The following is a 15,812-nucleotide window of genomic DNA, read 5'->3' on the forward strand; positions in this document are numbered from 1 at the left end:
CCAAACCAAACGTGGTTTTTGCGGTTTTCGGTTTGGATTGGTTCGGTTTGCGGTTTTCCTTTTGGATTGGTTCGGATACGATCACCCCTAGTTCTTACTATTTTCTAATAAAAATATGACAAGTGTATAATTTTCTCTTACATGTATGCAAATTTTTCCTATTTTCACTCACTAAATGATAGTTAAGTATATTTGTCATATTTTTATTGGGAAATATAGTAAGAACCACACCTAGAGAATTGTACCTAAGTTTTGTCATAGAAAAAAATTATGACTGATATAAAAAAATATTAAGGAAATAATATATGCAAAAATTTGTTTGGCACAATACTATAAATTACAAAAATATGTGCAATATTGATATAATATTTAAAAAACGTTATTGTTGTAAATAATTAACTATGAATATAATGAGTTGATGAGTTCTAGCATTTTGAAAATCTGATTTGCTTGTTAACTATAGTTATTCATAACATTTTAACTCAAGTAGATATCTGCTTGATGGATACGAGTAAATTTAATGGTTATAATTATAAATTAAATAGTGCCCATGAAGTAAAGGGATAAATATGAGAATATGAAGTAAATAAGATGATATATAGACGTAAGGTTTCGGTTAATAGGATAAATTAATGGAATTCTTCTAAACTATAGTCAAGTAAGAATCTGTTTGGTAAGACAAAAAAAAAGCTTTTAACTTTTAGTTTTTCAGCTCATATTAATAAAAAAAATTATGTTTGGTAATGGTATTTTAGCTTTTAGTTTGTAGTTTTTTTACTAGCTTTTAGATTTTTTTTCAAAAGCTATTTGAAGTAGCTTTTGAGCTTGTGACTTTTTTATTTATTTATACTCTTATTATTTTAACAAAATATTATTACCTTTATTAATTAAAATGATTATTTATGTCATTTTGTATCTATCACCTAATAAAACAGTTAATTTACCAGACACTCATGTTAGCTTATCAGCTATCAGTCACCAGCTATCAGCTATCAGATAGTTTTACCAAACAGAGCCTTAATGAAAAAAGGTACTGGAAGTCAAATTTGATTATGGAATGCTTACGTCTAAAATAAACACAAGAAACAATGAATGATAATTAAACAACAAAAACAATTCCATCATCGTACACAAATGTATTTTACTCAAATGAACACTCTTTTTGTTTTTCAAAACCTGTAAAATTCAAATAACTGTGTTCTTGTCTTGCAAAACTTCTGCAACTGATTTCAGCTTATACAGTTAACAGAAATTATGCAACTAGTTTCGGCAGATACATTTTACAATCATGTTATTCTTCTGTCGCACTCAACTTATCCATAAAATCCATAAAATGCTTATCCAATGTCTTGCGGTTCATCCATAACAGTTATATATATATATATATATATATATATATATATATATATATATATATATATATATATATATATATATATATATATATATATATATATATATATATATATATATATATATATATATTCACTTTCTCCTTTGACTTCAGTGGTGAAGTCACTGTCTGACCAATCAGAATTAAGCCCTAAATCCTAATAGTGCCACATTGGACTGAAGCATTAAATGACACTGATTTCAGCTTATACAGTTAACAGAAATTATGCAACTAATTTCGGCAGATACATTTTACAATCATGTTATTCTTCTGTCGCACTCAACTTATCCATAAAATCCATAAAATGCTTATCCAGTGTCTTGCGGTTCATCCATAACAGTTATATATATATATATATATATATATATATATATATATATATATATATATATATATATATATATATATATATATATATATATATATATATATAGGGGACGACTCAAGTGAGAACACTTGGTTATTATGAGAAATGAGAACAATAAATCACGACCATTAAATTTGATTTTAATGGACTGGATTGGTTTCTCTTTCTAAGATCCAGTCCATTAAATATTAAAGATCTTAGAAAGAGAAATCAATCCAGTCCATTAAAATCAAATTTAATGGTCGTGATTTATTGTTCTCATTTCTCATAATAACCAAGTGTTCTCACTTGAGTCGTCCCCTATATATATATATATATATATATATATATATATATATATATATATATATATATATATATATATATATATATATATATATATATATATATATATATATATATATATATATATATATATATGAGAGCATATCAAGTGAGAGCATTTTTAAATGAGAGATGAGAGGAAGAAATGTCAATCATTGGATTCATCAAGAGAGAGAATGTAATAGCCTCATTAATGTATTAACATTCTCTCTCTTGATGAATCCAATGGTTGACATTTTTTCATCTCATCTCTCATTTAAAAATGCTCTCACTTGATATGCTCCTTATATATATATATATATATATATATATATATATATATAAATATATCTATATATATATATATATATATATATATATATATATATATATTCACTTTCTCCTTTGACTTCAGTGGTGAAGTCACTGTCTGACCAATCAGAATTAAGCCCTAAATCCTAATAGTGCCACATTGGACCGAAGCATTAAATGACACTTATTGACACTGATTTCAGCTTATACAGTTAACAGAAATTATGCAACTAGTTTCGGCAGATACATTTTACAATCATGTTATTCTTCTGTCGCACTCAACTTATCCATAAAATCCATAAAATGCTTATCCAATGTCTTGCGGTTCATCCATAACAGTTATATATATATATATATATATATATATATATATATATATATATATATATATATATATATATATATATATATATATATATATATTCATTTTCTCCTTTGACTTCAGTGGTGAAGTCACTGTCTGACCAATCAGAATTAAGCCCTAAACCCCAATAGTGCCACATTAGACTGAAGCATTAAATGACACTTATTGACACTTACTGCGGTAATTTTATAGTTTAAATATTGCAACTTAATCCCTAACATATTAATATTGTTTTTAAAATTTAGGCTTAATTACAGTTTTGGTCCCCCTATTTTTTTGAATTCACGAAATTAGTCCCCCTATTTTAAATTTAAACAGTTTTGGTCCCCCTATTTTAGATTTAAACAATTTTGGTCCCCCTTTCATACTTTTTTACTTGAAATTAACGATATTTTCACTTTTTAAATGACAAACTACTTGTGAAACATGACAAATCATCGTATATAAACTTATTATTGAATTTTGTAGATAAAAATATAAGTTAAAAATTAAAAAATCTCATCGATTTTCTTTGAAAAAATATAAGAGGGGGACTAAAACTGTTTAAATATAAAATAGGGGGACCAAAACTGTTTGAATTTGAAATAGGGGGACTAAATTCGTGAATCAGACAAAATAGGGGGACCAAAATTGTAATTTAGCCTAAAATTTAATAGTATTTAGGGTTAATACCTATTTTACCCCCTGCCATATGGGGCGTAGTTGAAAAATCCCCCTGCCAAAAAAAAAGTTTCAAAACATGCCTCATAAAATTTCAAAAGTTTGCATTTGAACCTTTATCACGCCACCTCACTAAAAAGTCTGATGTGGCAATTTTTTTTTAATTTTTTTAATTATTTTTAATGACATGGTTGGGCTTAGGTGACATTTTTATTATTTTTTATTTTTTTTAATTCCACGTGGCATTTTTATTATTATTTTATTGTTTGGTTTTAGGAATGTTTAATATGACCCCAAGCAAACATGCCCAGCAGCTTTACCACTAGGCTGCGTGTTCCTTTTTGTTATTCATTTGCCTTAGCTAGCTTATAATAATACTGTGTTTACGTTTATAGCTTAGTTAATATTTTCATAATTAATTATTGTAAATATTATTAGTTTATAATTACTGAATTAGTTATTAGTTAATGTTATTAATTAATATTACTTAAATTATAAAATAATAATTAATATTTATTATAAACTATTAATTAAGAAATTCATTATAAAATAATAAAATAATATTTGTTTACTAATTAGCGTTAATATTTATATATTTATATAAAATAAAATATATAAATATTAGTTAAATTAGTAAAATAATATTTTTTTACTAATTAACGCTAATTCTTATGCCCACGCATTTTCTCAATTAATTAAACTATATTTTACAATTAGTTAAATTATAAAATAATATTTATATTTAATTTAAATTATCAACAAATATTTAATTTACAATATTTTCATTATTTAATTAATATTTGTTTAATTAATATTAAATTATAATTATTAATGCTAATATAAATATTAATACTAATAACGTAAATTATAATTTACAATAATATTAATTGTTAATAGTTAAATTATGAAGACTTATTTTTACAATAACAGTAACTATTTGTAAAACAATATCAATTAGTAACTATTAGTAATAATATTTGTTTACAGTTAATTAATAATGCTAATTATTATGAAAACAATATTAATTAGTTAAATTATAAAATAATAATTACTTATTTTTACAATAACAGTAACTATTTGTAAAACAATATCAATTAGTAACTATTAGTAATAATATTTGTTTACAGTTAATTAATAATGCTAATTATTATGAAAACAATATCAATTAGTTAAATTATAAAATAACAATTAATATTTATATTAATTTAATTTATATTTTATAATTTAATTAACATTAGAAATTTAGTTTAATGTTAGAAATTAACTATTAAAGTTATTAACGTTAAAGAGTAATATTATAACTTAGCTAAGGTAAATATTGAATAAAGAGAGACACGCAGCCTAGTGGTAAAGCTGCTGGGCATGTTTGCTTTGGGTCCTGGGTTCAACACTCACTAGGACCAATTTTTTGAGCATTCATATTCCTCAAACCAAACAATAAAATAATAATAAAAATGCCACGTGGAATTAAAAAAAATAAAAAATAATAAAAATGCCACCTAAGCCCAACCATGTCATTAAAAATAATTAAAAAAATTTAAAAAAAATTACCACATCAGACTTTTTAGTGAGGTGGCGTGATAAAGGTTCAAATGCAAACTTTTGAAATTTTATGAGGCATGTTTTGAAACTTTTTTTTTGGCAGGGGGTTTTTCAACTACGCCCCATATGGCAGGGGGTAAAATAGGTATTAACCCTAGTATTTATTAAAAGATCAATTAAAATAAAATAAATTATATCCACATTTTTTTTTGTTGACAGAATTATATCCACATCTTACTCACTTCATTATCACCATATTCACTTTCTCCTTTCACTTAAACACAGAAATCTCCCACTCTCGAGAACTCTAATCCCTAATCGCCATTTTTGTACTCTTCATCTCACAGCGTCAACCGTCGACGATTCTCTCTCCTCCCAATTCATCCCCGAATTCCACATCCACCGTCAATGATTTCTCACATCCACCGTCAATGATTTCCCACCCTCAATCTTTCAACCAAACACAGACCAACAATCTGTAACGCAATCAAACCCACTTTATCCTTCAACTGGCTCGTTTCCCATGATATATCTGCCAAAACCGCTTCTCCATGGCTTCCCAACTTCGAAGAACTTGACACCACCAACATGCTTCTCCGTCAAAGGATTGTCTTTTTGGGTTCTCAGGTTATGAATCTTGTTTCCCGTTCTTTTGGGTTGGTGGGGTTGTTGCTGTTATTTTGATATTTTAGGAGTACCCTTTTGTATCTTTTGATGTTTTTATGGGAAATTTACAAGCTTTTTCATGTGGGTGGATTCAGTCTAATAGCATGCTCACCACTGCAGAAAAATGGACAAATAGGGGAAAAGGGTTAAAAAAAGAGAGTTTTTACGATAATAGGGCTGAATTGCAGACAAGGTGTTTGATGTTGTTGATTTTGGGATTTTTTTAATGGTTGTTAGTTAATTTGGTAGAAAAATGAAAAAACAGAGGGGAAATGAAATGGAACTGAAGAGATGGTATCTGATGGTGTCTGCTTGTGAATTTCTTTGTTTGAGCAGGTGGATGATACGACAGCAGTTTTTGAAATCAGTCAACTTTTGTTTTTGGATGCTGATGATCCTAAGAAAGACTTCAAGTTGTTCATAAATTCACCTGGTGGTTCTGTTACTGCTGGTAGGTAAACAAGTGTAAACAAAGTTTTATACTTCTTTTTTTACTTGTTTGTTCTTATTTGTGCACTTGACTCGTTGTGGATCTACTTGAATCTCGAGTTCAGTTTTGTCGATTGATTGCGCATAGATGTTCACTTAATACCTTACACAAGATTTTAGCTTTTAATAACTCACATTAGTTTGTTGATTCACTGCTTGTGGTAACGGTTAGAATATAGAACATGGAGGAGTTTGTTAGGATTTAAGCTAAGGAGTTAGTTAAGGAAATTATTAGTTAATGGGGTAGTTAGGATTATCATGTATAAATAGGTGATTATTGTAAATGTAAACATTTGTGAATAGAATAAATTGTTGGTCACTGGAATTTACAAGCCAATTCAGACATTTGAAAATGGCATCCCGTTTTAGCTTTTGAACAGTTCTATCCATAAGGAACTCGGTTTATTTTTGTTCCCTCATAACGGAACTGCAGCACCAAATAAACAAAAGGATTCTGAAGTAATGATGTCCAACATTTTGTTATCTTGCATTCCAAGCAAAGGTATAGTTAGTGCAACCGCTATTAAGTTGACAGTGATAGTACACTAAAGAATGGTTTTTTGGATCTTACATCTAAATCTCTAGGTGTAGATATATTCGAAAAAGGTTCGAATCAAGATGTTAAGACTAACGATTCTTGTGGCAAAGATGTAGCAACAGCTCAAGACATTGGAGATGGAGGTCAGAGAATACAAGATATGATAACCAATGATGTTGTAGATCCTACCAAATGTGATGTAGATGATCAAAGCTCAAAACTTGAATACAACGAGTCTCATTAGACATCTCAATACGACACAGATCATATTTACCATCCAGAACATTCTCTGTTGCATATTAAAGTAAGTCTAAACTTTTGATATTTTATTAGACAAGCTTGTGCTTATGTTAATTCATTTCCGTATGCAAATCGAATCTGTCATGCAATTTCGTTAAGCAGGAAGAACTAAAACCAGAAGACGAGACAGAAGACGGTGAAATAGATATACCAAAATCAAAATCCCAAAAGAAGCTATTGTTTAGATCAGTGTTGGGTGGTGCCACTGCTGTTGGTTTGTTATTCATGTTTCTCAACCTAAGGTTTATGCTCATTTTTTAGGCTGCCCGATAATGTTGATTATGTTAGTCCTTATTTCATTGATTTGACTTTATGTTTTGTTGTGCAGGAAGAATGTTGGAGAAAAAGCTGTACAACCAAGTAAGACATCTAGTCATAAGAACAAAGAGAATATTCAGAAAAATTCAACCAAGAAAATAAATATGATAAGTACAACAAAAGAGGTTTATCCAGATGAAAAGCTCCAGTTAAAGTGATTGGGATTTTGGTCTCTTTTGAGATTGTGGATCATATATTTCTGTACTGATAGATTAGATAGGTTTTAGTTTTTTTTTAGTATAAAAATTCTTTAGTTGAGACAATGATATGAGATGAAGCACAAATAAAAGGTAAAAATTCTAGTATAAAGAACTTAATTGCTGAATGGTGTGAGAACCACAACTTCAACATCATATCAATATTGGATTTCTGGCTTCAACAATGAAATTTTTGTAAAACTTGTGGCTTGTAGCTGCTGAGAATCCAGGTTTCGGCAATCTGAGATCCTCAATGGTTATACCTTCACCGACTGTTCCGGTAATCTAAATTGAACTGATGCCTTTTGTTTTGTCGGTGAGAATTGTATTATTGATTGAAAATATATGTATAACAGAAGGAAAACCCCTATAACTCCTGATCAAAAGCCCTCCTTAGAGAAGAAAATTGTAACTAATACTCTATTTGGCTCATTTGTTGGCTTAAGGGCCAAACTCAGTACATAACATATACATGTAAGTTTCAAGGCTAAATTGTTTTGGTTCCTTCATTGAAGAATATTATAGAAGTAAACCTGCTGAGTCTAAATCTTGATATGTTGTTTAAAGTCAAAACAATAATAGTATATCAACCAAGGATTTCCTTAAAACATTGCAGAATAATAGCTAGTTCTTTTGTTTACAGGTGTGGAGTCATATGACATTGATTTGAAGGAACAGAAAGTGGTAGTGAAAGGAAATGTTGAACAGGATACAGTTCTAAAGACAGTTTCCAAAATTGGGAAGCCGACTGCATTTTGGGAAGGCGAAGCATCATCTGAGACTAAGTAAACCTGTTACTAAAATATTTAGCTCAATTTCTATGTGAGATAAGTAGTTCTGTAAATAAAATACTATTTGATGGGTTTGAATAGCTAGAATATGTCCTTTGATGTATTCTTGGTGTGCTACAATAAGGCCCTAGAATGTTGGTTCTTTTCAAAGCTATGGTATTGTATTGCCTAACCAAACCTTAATAGGTTCAGTGTTCATGATTGCATCACTGAAGCAGCTGCTCGGAAAGTTTTTGTGGATGCTGGGGTTCCTTATTATTGGGACCAAGCTGTCAACTACGTAGATGACGAAGCTGCTTGAATTATCTTCTAATGTTTTTGGTCATATTATATAGCATGCCCAGACATCGTGTGATTTCAATTGAAGAAATATGTTTATATTGTCTATCCTTACTCTTATTTCATAGATTAAAAAAATGTTTCACCAAAAAATAATATATCAATTAAATGTCATGTAGCTTAGCTCATGGCAATGCTAATCAAGAAATTCACATGATAATACAAGCAATTCAAACCAAAACTATGGCAGTGGAAATTAAGATGATTAAAGTAAAGAGTTTTGTTCAAACACGATGGTTTTATGGTAAGATTATTTTGTTATGGCCAATTTGTGATTGGTAGAAGTTTCCACTAGGTAGATAATTTGGGTTGGTTAAAATTATAAACTATATGTAAATACCATCATTACTTTAATTTTTTGGTGGGATTAGAGTAGACTTTAACTAATTTGGACTTTGTTTCTGAGACAAACTAACTTGGATAGAAAGGGGAAAACATTATACTGTAATGTAGTAATGTGTAGCACTAGTACTATAAGTAAATAACATAATGATGAAGCATTGAGAAAAAATAATTAACTAAACATAAGTTTGGCTTTTCATTTTTAAATTTTAAGTTTATCATATATTTAATTGAAGCAGATTATTTAATAGATATAATAACTACCCCAGTGGCAAGCGAAAGTATCAGGCTGTGCGAGTTCGATCCAACCCTTTTGATTTTTTCCGTGATTATTTTAAATTATTCCATAAATATTAGTGGTATCAGGCTGTGCGAGTTCGATCCAACCCTTTTGATTTTTTCCGTGATTATTTTAAATTATTCCATAAATATTAGTGTCACCATAGGTGCATGGCCTAGTGCTAAAATTTTGGAATAGTTGTCCCGAGGGCTTGTGGGTAATTCATATCTTAATGTGAATAATATATTAGTGTCACCATAGGTGCATGGCCTAGTGCTAAAATTTTGGAATAGTTGTCCCGAGGTCTTGAACTCATCTTTCTTTGGTCAAGAATATTAAAATTAAAAAAAAAAAACAACGTATTTTTGGCAACAAATTATATAGGATGATGTGGTGTTTTTGATAAATAGTATTTTGTACATGAAAAATTAAAAGAAAAATTAAAATTAAAGTATATTTCTCTCTTCCTTAAATAATATGTTAATCCAATGATTTAGAATTACACATGAGAGAAAAAATTGGAGAGAATCTAATTCCTAGAAAAACCTGTTTAATGAAATATTTTTTAAAACCAAGAGAAATTCTTTTCAAAACATTGGTATGGTATTATTTGAAGTTTTTATTATTTTTTATTTCTTTTTAATTTAAGTGTGTCTATTAATGATTGGTTACATAATCTTAATTGAATTGCATGAATATTTTCTTATTTCATTGTTTTATTAGTGACAAACAATCTTGAATTAATTACATGTAGATCTCTTGGCAAACGGATTCGCCTACTCCTTACTATTAATATCATTGCACAAGATGAGTGCTAGCAACACTCTCTTTTCAATACTCCCTCAAATACTCACTCTTTCATTGGTTGAAACATGTGTGGGTCCCTCACTTTAAAAATAGGTCCCACATAAAAAGGTAGGACCGACACATGTTTCAACCAATAAAAGAGTGAGTGTTTGAGAGAGTGTTGAAAAGAGAGTGTTCTTACCATTTCTTCATTGCACAATCAATATCATTATTAATAGTTTTTAGAGAAACACTTTCGTTTTTCTCATTGGTCTTAATCTTTATTTTTATGTTTATTTCCTAGGCTTCAATGAACAAATGTTGCATACAAAGCAGTTGCAATGGTTGAAGAGAATAAACGGGCTGAAATAGATTCTATTCATAATTGTCATCAACTTTTGCAGGTAGTCAATGCAATAAATAATAGAGCAATAATAACCAATAAAGGATAGTAAGTTTTTTTTATATTTTTAATGTTTGTGTTTTTAAACCCGAATGTCTTACCTTAGAGAAGTAAAAAAAAAAGTAGAATTAAGTCCGATAATAAAAACAATTGTGCTCTTTATTCTTATTTCAAGAAGCGCATATTGTAAGGAGTTATGAAACCTACAAGAACTGCTTGAACAACAGCCACGGCAGTTCCAGAACCTGAACCGTGTTGGAACTTTTTCAAGTGATTCTGAACTAACATCGAAGCAGATTATCCAGGCCATCACTTAGACTCTGAAAGTCAATCCACCAATAATTAAATTGTATGTCAAACAAACTCAAAGATAACATGAAAGTGACCTAGGATTAATATAATATATTTTTAAAACATATAATTTAAGTATATGAATTCATAACTGTGAGATATTGGATCGAACTCTAGTATGGCCGAAGGGTAGCTTCTTGGTTCGACAGGGTTAAGCATGATGTCGAAGGTTGTTCACATGCTTGTGTCGAAGATGCTAGGGTTGTTAGCATGTTAAATTAGGTTTTAGTGTTTAAACCCTAATTTGTTAAGTTAGCTTGTTTATTAAGTTGGCTTGTGTAATGGGCCTTGTGGAAAAAGCCCATTAGTTAGTATGTTAGGTTTTATTATAAATAGCATACTAGTCTCTCATCATTGCTAAGCTGCAAATCCTAATTTAGGGTGAGAGAGGTTATTAGTTATTCTTGTAAACTTGTAATCTTGTTTTAAGAGAAAGTAAAAGAATAGCAGTTATAACCAATTCTTGTGTTCTTATTCTCTTCCCTAATTCCCTATTATACTTTGTTATTGGTATCGTTTTTCACAACAAATTGGTGCGGTGAGCGTGGAGAAGATGCCGTCAACAAAGTATGAGATTGAAAAGTTCACCGGAGTGAATGATTTCGGTCTGTGGCGCTTAAAGATGAAAGCCCTACTGGTTCAGCAGGGTTGTTTGGAAGCGTTGAAGGGAGAGGCAGCCATGAATGCTGCATTAACGGCAGCGGAGAAGACGACTATGATTGAGAAGGCACACAGCGCAATTTTGTTGAGCCTTGGTGATAAGGTTCTCAGGCAGGTATCAAAGGAGACGACGGCATCAGGGTTATGGGTGAAACTTGAAAGTTTGTACATGACCAAATCGCTGGTAAATCGACTCTACCTGAAGCAAGCTTTGTATTCATTCAAGATGATTGAAGACAAAGTATTGGCTGAGCAGTTGGATATGTTCAACAAGCTGATTCTTGATCTTGAAAATATTGATGTGAAAATCGATGATGAAGATCAAGCGCTGTTACTATTGTGTTCTTTGCCTCGATCACATGCTCACTTCAAAGAAACTCTCTTGTATGGAAGGGAGTCCCTGACGTTTGAAGAAGTTCAATCAGCCTTGTACTCTAAGGACTTGAATGAACGAAAGGAGCATAAACCTTCGACTGTTGGCGAAGGTTTGGCCGTTAAAGGAAAACTCTTACGAAAGGATGGTAAGTTCGACAAGAAGAAAGGCAAAAGCCAGTCGAAGACTTACAGTGGCGAAGCATCTGGCATTCGATGCTACCATTGTAAGAAGGAGGGTCACACAAGAAAGATGTGCCCTGAACGCTTGAAATATCATGGAGGTAAGGATAATGGCAACGCTGCCATTGTTCAAGATGATTTCGAATCATCTGATGTTCTTGTGGTTTCAAGCAGTGACTCTAAGAAGGAGTGGATTATGGATTCAGGTTGCACTTGGCACATGACTCCAAACAAAGACTTGTTCGAGGAATTATGTGATCAAGATGGTGGATCAGTATTGCTGGGAAACAACAAGGCTTGCAAGATTGCAGGTGTTGGATCTGTGAGATTCAAGCTCCATGATGAGTCAATAAGGTTGTTGACTGAAGTCAGGTATGTTCCTGATTTGAAGAGAAATTTGCTTTCTCTTGGTGAATTCGACAAGAAAGGATATGTTTTCCAAGGAGAGAAAAGCATCCTAAGAGTCATGAAGGGGTCGAAGGAAGTCTTGAGAGGCGTGAAGAAACAAGGCCTGTATACCCTTGAGGCTGAAGTTGTAAGTGGTTCGACAAATGTTGTATCCACGAAACCTTTGTCGAAGACAGAAATCTGGCACATGAGATTGGGCCATGTCAGTGAAAGGGGTCTGGTCGAATTAGGGAAACAAAATCTGCTTGGTGGAGACAAAATCGAAAAGCTGAAGTTTTGTGAACCCTGTGTACTTGGAAAATCTTGCAGAGTGAAGTTCAACAAAGGCAAACAAAGAACACATGGATCCCTTGATTACATCCATGCTGATCTTTGGGGGCCTGCAAGGTGTCCATCACATTCAGGAGCAAGGTATTTTCTATCCATAGTAGATGATTATTCCAGAAAATTATGGGTATTCATCCAGAAGACTAAGGATGAAACTTTTGAGAATTTCAAAAGTTGGAAGACTCTGGTTGAAAATCAGACTGGCAGAAAGGTCAAGAGGTTGAGAACCGACAATGGCCTTGAATTTTGCAATGAGGCATTCGACAGTTTTTGTGCTGCCTCTGGTATTGCAAGGCATAGAACTACTGCAGGTACTCCACAGCAAAATGGTTTGGCTGAAAGGTTTAATCGAACTATTTTGGAGAGAGTCAGATGCATGTTGACTAGTGCGGGGTTAAAGAAGGTGTTCTGGGCTGAGGCTGTTTCGACAGCAACATATCTGATAAACAGATGTCCTTCGACAGCGTTAGATATGAAGACACCTGAAGAAGTTTGGTCGGGACATCCACCAGATCTCGACAAACTGAGAGTATTTGGCTGTGTAGCCTATGCTCACATTAGGCAAGACAAGGTCAAACCTAGAGCTCTGAAATGCATGTTCATGGGATACCCTGAAGGAGTCAAAGCTTATAGGCTATGGTGCCTAGAGCCAGGTCACAGGAGGTGTATCACCAGTCGAGATGTAGTTTTTAATGAAGCTAAAATGGCTTTTAAGAAAACTGATGATGTTGGTCGAAGTACAGAAACATCTGACGAAGAGCTGGAACAGGTAGAGATTCCTGTTGAGGTGGAGCATGTTGATGCTGAATTGCATATCCCAGATGAAGTCGAAGAAGAAGCAGAAGATGCTGAAGTTGAGGAAACTGACGATGACTACCTATTGTCGAGAGATAGGTCGAGAAGAGTCATCAAGCCACCTCAAAGACTTGGATATGCAGATCTTATAGCTTATGCCTTAATCTCTGCAAGTGAGGTTCTAGACGAAGAACCTAGAGACTATAAGGAAGTTATGAGGAGTCGAAATAAGACTGAATGGCTGAAGGCCATGGATGATGAGATGAAATCTCTTCATGATAATCATACTTGGGAACTGATCAAGAAACCTGTTGGGGCAAGGTTAGTCAGCTGTAAATGGATTTTCAAAGTTAAGGAAGGAATTGAAGGAGTGACGTCGAAAAGATACAAGGCAAGGTTAGTTGCAAGGGGTTTCACTCAGAAAGAAGGTGTCGACTTCAATGATGTGTTTTCTCCTGTTGTGAAGCATAGGTCCATTCGAATGTTGCTTGCCATGGTGGCACAGTTCGATCTTGAACTGGAACAGATGGATGTGAAGACTGCGTTCTTGTATGGTGATCTAGATGAAACGATCCTGATGAGGCAACCTGAAGGGTATGTCGAAAAGGGGAAGGAAGATTATGTGTGCAAGTTAAAGAGATCTTTGTATGGGCTGAAACAATCTCCTCGACAGTGGAATAGGAGATTCGACAAGTTCATGGCACGCATAAGTTTCATTAGAAGTCAGTTCGACCACTGCGTTTACTTCAGATTTCGACCTGGTAATTCATTTGTTATTTTGTTACTTTATGTGGATGATATTCTCATAGCAAGCAACAATGTTGAAGATGTGATGAGGGTGAAGGCTGAACTCAATAAGGAGTTCGATATGAAGGATCTGGGAGCTGCTTCCAGGATTCTTGGAATTGACATTCGAAGAGATAGAAAGAAGTCGAAGTTATGTCTATCTCAAGAGGCATATCTACGGAAGATTCTTGAAAAGTTTGGTATGTCGAATTCGAAGCCAGTTGTGACTCCAACAAACCCTCAATTCAAGCTGAGTATTGATCAGTGTCCCAGTACTGATGTCGAAAGAGCCTATATGAATAGCATCCCATATGCTAATATAGTTGGTTCTTTGATGTATGCTATGGTCTGTACTAGACCCGACATAGCTTACGCAGTCAGTCTTGTAAGCAGGTACATGGCGAATCCTGGAAAGGCTCACTGGCAAGCATTGAAGTGGATTTTAAGGTACATAAATGGGTCTCTGAATAGAGTCCTAATTTATGGTGGAGCCTTGGGTGAAGATAGTAAAGCAGTAATAGAAGGATATGTCGACTCTGATTATGCAGGTTGTATGGATTCTAGAAAGTCTATTTCTGGATATGTTTTCACTATGTTTGGCACAACAATTAGTTGGAAAGCAACTCTTCAGAAGGTTGTTGCTCTATCAACCACTGAAGCGGAATATATTGCTCTCACTGAAGCTGTGAAAGAAGCATTGTGGCTTGAAGGTTTTGCAAAGGAGCTGAAACTTCAAGGTCGAAGTATCACTGTTAAATGTGATAGTCAGAGTGCAATACACCTGTCGAAGAATTCAGCCTATCATGAGCGAACTAAGCACATTGATGTGAGGCTGCATTTCGTCAGAGGAGTAATCGAGCGTGGAGAAGTCCAAGTGCTGAAGGTTTCGACTGAAGACAATGCTGCTGATATGATCACCAAGACATTGCCGAGTTGCAAGTTTTTCCACTGTATGCAGTTGATAAAGCTGCATGAAGAAAGCTAGTGTGTTCCCTTGATGTTGTAGAGTTAGATCCAAGGTGGAGATTTGTGAGATATTGGATCGAACTCTAGTATGGCCGAAGGGTAGCTTCTTGGTTCGACAGGGTTAAGCATGATGTCGAAGGTTGTTCACATGCTTGTGTCGAAGATGCTAGGGTTGTTAGCATGTTAAATTAGGTTTTAGTGTTTAAACCCTAATTTGTTAAGTTAGCTTGTTTATTAAGTTGGCTTGTGTAATGGGCCTTGTGGAAAAAGCCCATTAGTTAGTATGTTAGGTTTTATTATAAATAGCATACTAGTCTCTCATCATTGCTAAGCTGCAAATCCTAATTTAGGGTGAGAGAGGTTATTAGTTATTCTTGTAAACTTGTAATCTTGTTTTAAGAGAAAGTAAAAGAATAGCAGTTATAACCAATTCTTGTGTTCTTATTCTCTTCCCTAATTCCCTATTATACTTTGTTATTGGTATCGTTTTTCACAACAATAACAAACTCAAGACCTTTGTTGCAGACAACTTTGGTGCCAACAAATCAGAAATTTACTGTTGATGATGCAGTGC

At 32.8% G+C, this 15,812-nt stretch overlaps 1 long non-coding RNA gene across 6 annotated transcripts; it reads left to right on the plus strand.

Annotated features, from left to right (window-relative positions):
* The first annotated feature begins 5,167 nt into the window (after positions 1–5,167).
* On the plus strand, positions 5,168–8,625 carry LOC131626479 (uncharacterized). 6 transcript variants are annotated; one of them, XR_009291150.1, is made up of 6 exons: positions 5,168–5,568; positions 5,944–6,058; positions 6,745–7,176; positions 7,263–7,729; positions 7,806–7,923; positions 8,093–8,625. It is a non-coding gene; the product is annotated as an uncharacterized LOC131626479 (long non-coding RNA). The 6 variants fall into 6 exon arrangements; XR_009291147.1 differs by having other exon boundaries at positions 7,263–7,923; XR_009291148.1 differs by having other exon boundaries at positions 7,806–8,625.
* The last annotated feature ends 7,187 nt before the right edge of the window (positions 8,626–15,812 follow it).

Source organism: Vicia villosa, unplaced genomic scaffold, assembly GCF_029867415.1.
Source record: "Vicia villosa cultivar HV-30 ecotype Madison, WI unplaced genomic scaffold, Vvil1.0 ctg.000291F_1_1, whole genome shotgun sequence".
Classification (NCBI taxonomy): domain Eukaryota; kingdom Viridiplantae; phylum Streptophyta; class Magnoliopsida; order Fabales; family Fabaceae; genus Vicia; species Vicia villosa.